Genomic DNA, 6,117 nt, shown 5'->3' on the forward strand with positions numbered 1-6,117 from the left:
CATGTAGTAGGAATAAAATAAGAAAATATAATTAATGTACTGAGAATAGATACTAAGAAATAATAAATTAATAATAACAACAATAATAATAATATTCATAAAAATACATGTTTGAAACTGGAAAACTGATTTTTTTTTAATTTATTTTTTTATAGATGGCTGGCAAAGAAAGGAGTAAAAGTAAGGTGTGGAGTTATTTTGATTTCACACACTTAAAGATGGTGTTAATATATTTAAGTTAATATCATATTTTACTTTTTATCTAAAAAGTTCTGTGCGTTTATTTTTATTTTTGTTTGCTTATAAGTTAAATGTTCTTAAATATAGAAACTTTAATAAAATATAAGTTTTTCAAATTGATTTGAAAATGTGGCACTTTTTGACGAAATATCGGTCAAAACATCGGCAATCGGTGGGCTAGGACTCTCGAAATCGGGATCGGCATCGGACCGAAAAATCTGGCATCGGTCGGGCTCTAATATATATACAAACAAACAAAACACAATATCCACTCCAAATGAGTGGAATATTGTGCACCATGTAATGTAAAACAATGTTTACAGGATGGTGTATTGTTATTGATCAGGTGTATGTGATTTTCACTGTACAAATTGTCTTCTAGGATTGAATATTTCTGTTAAGGTTCAAGGATGTTTAATTCTCATATGTACTGGCATAAATAATATGTGAATTATTCCTTTAATTGACACAATCACACTCACAGGAAGAAACACAATTCATTAACCCTTTAATTGTATTTGGTCATCTTAATTTATGTAATGTGCAGTACCTTTTATTTAAATATTCTGTCATTTTGTATATATGTTCGTATTTGTGATGTTTAAATTAATAATATTGAGTTAACGTCATCGAAAATAGGACGTGAGGGGCTGTGGCTTTGATTCGTGCATGCTGTCCTCTTTAGTTTTTTCCCTCGTCGCGGTAAAGTTAAGCTGTGCACTTCCCGGCAGAAACATGTATAACTCCAACACAAGTGAATCAAGAGAATTAAGTTGTAATTTCGGGGAAAACACGAAGATTTCAAGCCACACCATCCTCCCTTCTGTATTAGCAGCCAATGAGGTATGTTTTGAAGTGTTTCTATCGTTTTTACAAGGTGTATTATGTGTTCAGGTAAACAGTAACGTTGGCGAAGTTTGGGAGAATTAGCTTGCGATGTATGAGAGCATGAAACATGTTTCCACGTGTTCACTTGCAAGGTAGCTTAATTGTTTGCTAAGACACAACGAATGTGTATGTGATTTACTTGGCATTTTCATGTTGTAATATTTATGTGAAGCATTTCATATTTCATTCTTAAGCTAAATACTGCACATTTCATGTATACTGTTTATATGAAAGGGTCTATGGCGAATTTCATTTGAAGTCAAGAGTAATCTGTAAGAAAGAACTAAGAATACAAAGTGCATTGCAAGATGTTTATGTATTTTGTGTTTTATTTTCTTTAAGTTCTCACGGGATGGTGATTCTGGATGAATCCATGATTGGTGCAATCGTAATAAACTGCCAGTTGAATTAAAGAACCCTTGTGCTCATGATTACTGGAGGGAGCTACATAGACAGAACATTGAAACGCTTATTTGCAAGTGGATTTCCAATGACAACACATTGAACATTATGATATGCTGTCAGTTGTTGATATTCACCTCTCGTCGTGCTTGCTGCCTGATTCTGTGGTATCTGAAAGTCATAAAGCATTACATTAGGATGTGATTACTCGTGACTACCTGTTACGAATGGAAATACCCTTCAGTGTTGCAATAACAAAGAGGGTGGAACGGTTCGTAACATTAAACCACCACAACCAATCTACACAATACCAACCAACGCGCAGATGTTTAAAGAGAGAAAATGATTATTTATTATATACAACTTAATGATTTCCTATAAACTAAAAGTGTCAACCTAGCTAAAATGTCCGTGACACAAAGGCTATTTAATTGAGCCTCACCGGGCAGCCAGTACAGCGGTCCAAGTCCTCCGTGAGGCCGGTCCTCTCCACCAGGTCCAATCGCAGGGATTACGTGATGTTAGCGTCCTCTGCTGGTCAAGTACTGTACTGCCGGATACAGCGCGACTAATCTAATACTGGGCTACTATTAAAAACTGTTAATGTTGGAATAGAACTCTCGGAGCAGAGCGAAGTCAAGCATGGCTTCCAGTAGCAGACGAAAAGATGGCTCTCTTGTGATGACGGCGTCCAGCTGTTATATAGACCCGCATCTTCTAACCGTTGTTCTTAGCTACGGCCGCATCTGGTCCTGTCTCCGAGCGACGACACCGGCATCCTCGTCACCGCGCATCCTCCTAGTCAGGTCACCCGGCAACAGGATACATGTTTATCACCACCTGTATAGGGGAACACAAACAACCAGCAATACCCAGCCAAAAACACAGAAAAGTAACATCCCTTAATAATAATAATGTTCTAAATAATACACAGGGATGTAACACCCCCACCCTTAAGACAATAAATAATTCTCTATTTATTGTCACATTCGTGCATACGGGACAATGCGTCGGCAACAACGTTATCACGCCCTTGGATGTGCCGAATGTCTAAATCATAACACTGCAAAAATAAGCTCCACCACATGAGGCGCTGGTTATTGTTATGCATGCGGTGAAGGAAGACAAGTGGGTTGTGATCCGTCTGCACCACGACGGGGCGTGAAGAGGAGCCTACATAAATGTCAAAGTGCTGTAATGCAAGAACCAGAGCCAAAGCCTCCTTCTCTATCGTGGAGTATAACCGCTGATGTCAGTTAAACTTCCTCGAAAAGTAGCACACGGGATGATCAACACTGTGAGTGTCCTCCTGCATGAGAAGGGCTCCAGCACCACAGTCACTTGCATCCACAGCAATTTAAAAGGGCGTATAAAATCGGGTGCGGAGAGAACAGGTGTGCTGACCAACAAGGCTTTCACGTTCTCAAATGACCGTTGACATTTATCAGTCCACGTAAAATAAGTCTTAGGGCTGAGGAGGTCCGTTAACGGCGAAACAACCGCAGAGAAGTTTTTGCAAAAACTGCGGTAGTAACCCACCATTCCTAAGAATCTCCGCAGCTCACGGCGGGTTTTGGGAGCCGGAAATTCCAACACGGACTCCACCTTCGAGTCAACTGGATGTACCTGTCCCCGACCCACAACTTTGCCCAAGTACATGACAGTTGCTTGGCCAAACTTGCACTTTGCCAGATTCACGGTTAAATTAGCAGCAGACAAACGATCAAAGAGTTCTCCCATCTGATTAATGTGTTCGGCCCAAGTCGCACTGTAAATTACCAGGTCATCCAAATACGCCTCGCAACCTGGCAGGTCGGACACAACGAGGTTAACCAACCTCTGAAAAGTAGCCGGAGCGTTTCGCATCCCGAAAGGCATCACCGTATATTGCAAGAAAGTGTCTGGTGTAACAAAAGCGGAAATCTACTTCGCGCGTTTTGACAGGGGGACTTGCCAGTAACCCTTAAGCAAATCAAATTTGCTTACATAAGCAGCCGAACCCACCCGGTCTACACAGTCATCCATCCTAGGGAGAGGGTAACAGTCAGGTTTAGTGACTGTATTCACCTTCCTGTAGTCGGTGCAAAAACAAAAAGTGCCGTCAGGTTTGTTAACGAGCAGACAGGGAGAACTCCAATCGCTCGAGCTGGGCTCAGCGATGCCATTCTTTAACATATAATCCACCTTTTTCTTTAACTGTGAATGTTTTTCTGGATTAACGCGATATGGGTGCTGTTTTATTGGAGAAAACCCACCCACGTCGATGTCATGCTCTAATAGGTGAGTACGGGTAGGCACATCAGAAAACAGGGTCAGGTGCGAACGAATGAGTCTCGCAATCTCTGCACTTTCATCACTAGACAAATGAGACAGCTGCACCTCAAGGCTGCGCAGAAATTCAGAATTCTGCAGCCTGCCTTCTGTCACACTCTTCGGGGGTATAAGCACATCCCCCCCCTCCTGTTCGGGAGGAGTAAAGGTAATGCCCGACAAGGCCACACCTTTTACCTCACCTTCCTCTCCAGGCTGACGATCCCAGTAGGGCCTGATCATGTTAACGTGACACAGGCGACTCCTTTTCCTGCGGTCAGGAGTGGCTATCAGGTAATCACGATCACCCACCCGACATTCAATCAGGTACGGGCCGCTGTAGCGCGCCTGCAAAGCAGACCCCGGGATGGGCAGGAGCACCATAACTTTATCGCCAGGCGAAAAAGTTCGCATCTCTGCACCACGATCGAACCAGCATTTCATCCTCTTTTGCGAGGACTCTAGATTTTCCCTCGCTAACTCGCCTGCTCGATGCAATTTTAAACGGAAATTGCATACAAAATCAAGCAGGTTCATGTGACTGTCCTCTGTCAGCCACTTCTCCTTGAGCAGCTTCAGAGGGCCGGGTACAGTGTGACCAAAAACTAATTCAGCAGGACTGAACCCTAGCGATTCTTGTACAACCTCCCGCACAGCAAAAAGCATTAAATGTACACCCTCATCCCAGTCCTTTTCAAACTCAAGGCAGTATGCGCGTAGCATAGACTTGAGAGTCTGATGGAATTGCTCAAGCACCCCCTGCGATTCCGGATGGTAAGCACTGGTCGAGTACCTGAGCGAAAATATTGGACATGAAGTTGGTCTCCTGGTCAGACTGAATAGCCTTAGGGAGACCAAACAGAGAAAATAATTTAACGAGCGCCTTAACAACGACCGGAGCGGTTATCTTCCGCAAAGGTATCGCCTCGGGAAAACGAGTAGCCACGCACATTATGGTGAGCAGGTACTGATTACCAGACTTAGTCCGTGGCAACGGGCCCACAATATCAACAAGAACCCTTTCAAACGCCCCCCCAACCACTGGAATGGGGTACAGTGGAGCCGGCGGTATCTTTAAATTCGGCTTCCCAGTAACCTGACACACATGGCATGTTTCGCAGTACTTAGCGACGTCTCTTTTCAAACCCGGCCAAAAGAAGTGCTTTAAGACACGGTCATGTGTTTTATTGACGCCCAGGTGTCCAGCGAGGCAGCTATCATGAGCAAGACAAAGTATCTCCCCGCGATATGCAGTTGGGACCACAATCTGGTGAATAACACGCCAATCATCTTGAACTGAAGCGTCTACAGGTCTCCACTTACGCATAAGTACGTCGTCCTTTAAAAAGTACGCCGTCGGCACTAAAGCAACTTCCTCTTCGGGAATTGCCTTTTCAAAGAGAGAAGAAAGCTCTGTGTCTTTCTTCTGCTCCTCAACAAGCTGCTCCCGGGCTAGAGACAACTTGCCAAATTCCGCAACACATTCAGCCCGTTCCTCCCCCGACGCAGCGAAAAGGGGAGTTTGCACATCGGGTTCTGGCTTCACAGTGAACAAATCGCTTAGCCCGAGATCGCCAGCTAACCAATCTATCTCCGACTCACCGCTAGCCGTAGCGGAGTCGGGACTACCTGTCAGTCGTTTAGACATGGCACGAGTGACAGCACATGTAGGAAATACGTAAGGGTATTTCTGTGTAAGTTCGTCAGGGCGATCAACAATAGGGACAGGCGTCACCTCAGGGTTTACCAACACACGCCCACCAGCTAGATCATTCCCCAGAATGAAAGATACTCCGTCCACTGGTAGACTAGGTCGCACGCCCACTACGACGCGACCCGTCACTAGGTCGGACTTCAAGCAAACAGCATGCAGTGGCACGTTGGTAAAACCCATTTCAAAACCCTGCACAAGGACACTGGTGCCTAAGGAGGATTCTTCAGACAGGGGCAAGATATCCTCCAAGATAAAAGACTGCGCCGCACCAGTATCCGTCAATATCTTAACCGGCCTCTGAGAATCAGGTTCACCAGTTAGACACACAGAACCATCCATAATGAATGGGGCATAGTCCCGAAGGGCACTACCCTTCCCATATGGTGAAGTCTCACCGAGCCCAATTATAGGCGACGACGTTTTCACAAGGGAGACCCCTTTTGAGGAGTTATTCTTCCTTTTAAAGGCAAAACAGTTAATCATAATATGGCCAGGTTTTTTGCAAAAGTGACACACAATCTCCGATTTCGCGTCCGAATCATGCAGCCTTCTACCAGAAACAG

General features: G+C 44.2%; 1 long non-coding RNA gene across 1 annotated transcript; it reads right to left on the reverse strand.

Moving 5' to 3' along the window:
• Positions 1-1,439: 1,439 nt before the first annotated feature.
• On the reverse strand, positions 1,440-4,619 carry LOC135233804 (uncharacterized). The gene is made up of 2 exons (XR_010323942.1): positions 1,973-4,619; positions 1,440-1,701 (listed from the first exon to the last, which is right to left on the reverse strand). It is a non-coding gene; the product is annotated as an uncharacterized LOC135233804 (long non-coding RNA).
• Positions 4,620-6,117: the final 1,498 nt, after the last annotated feature.

This window comes from Anguilla rostrata, chromosome 10, assembly GCF_018555375.3.
Source record: "Anguilla rostrata isolate EN2019 chromosome 10, ASM1855537v3, whole genome shotgun sequence".
NCBI lineage: Eukaryota > Metazoa > Chordata > Actinopteri > Anguilliformes > Anguillidae > Anguilla > Anguilla rostrata.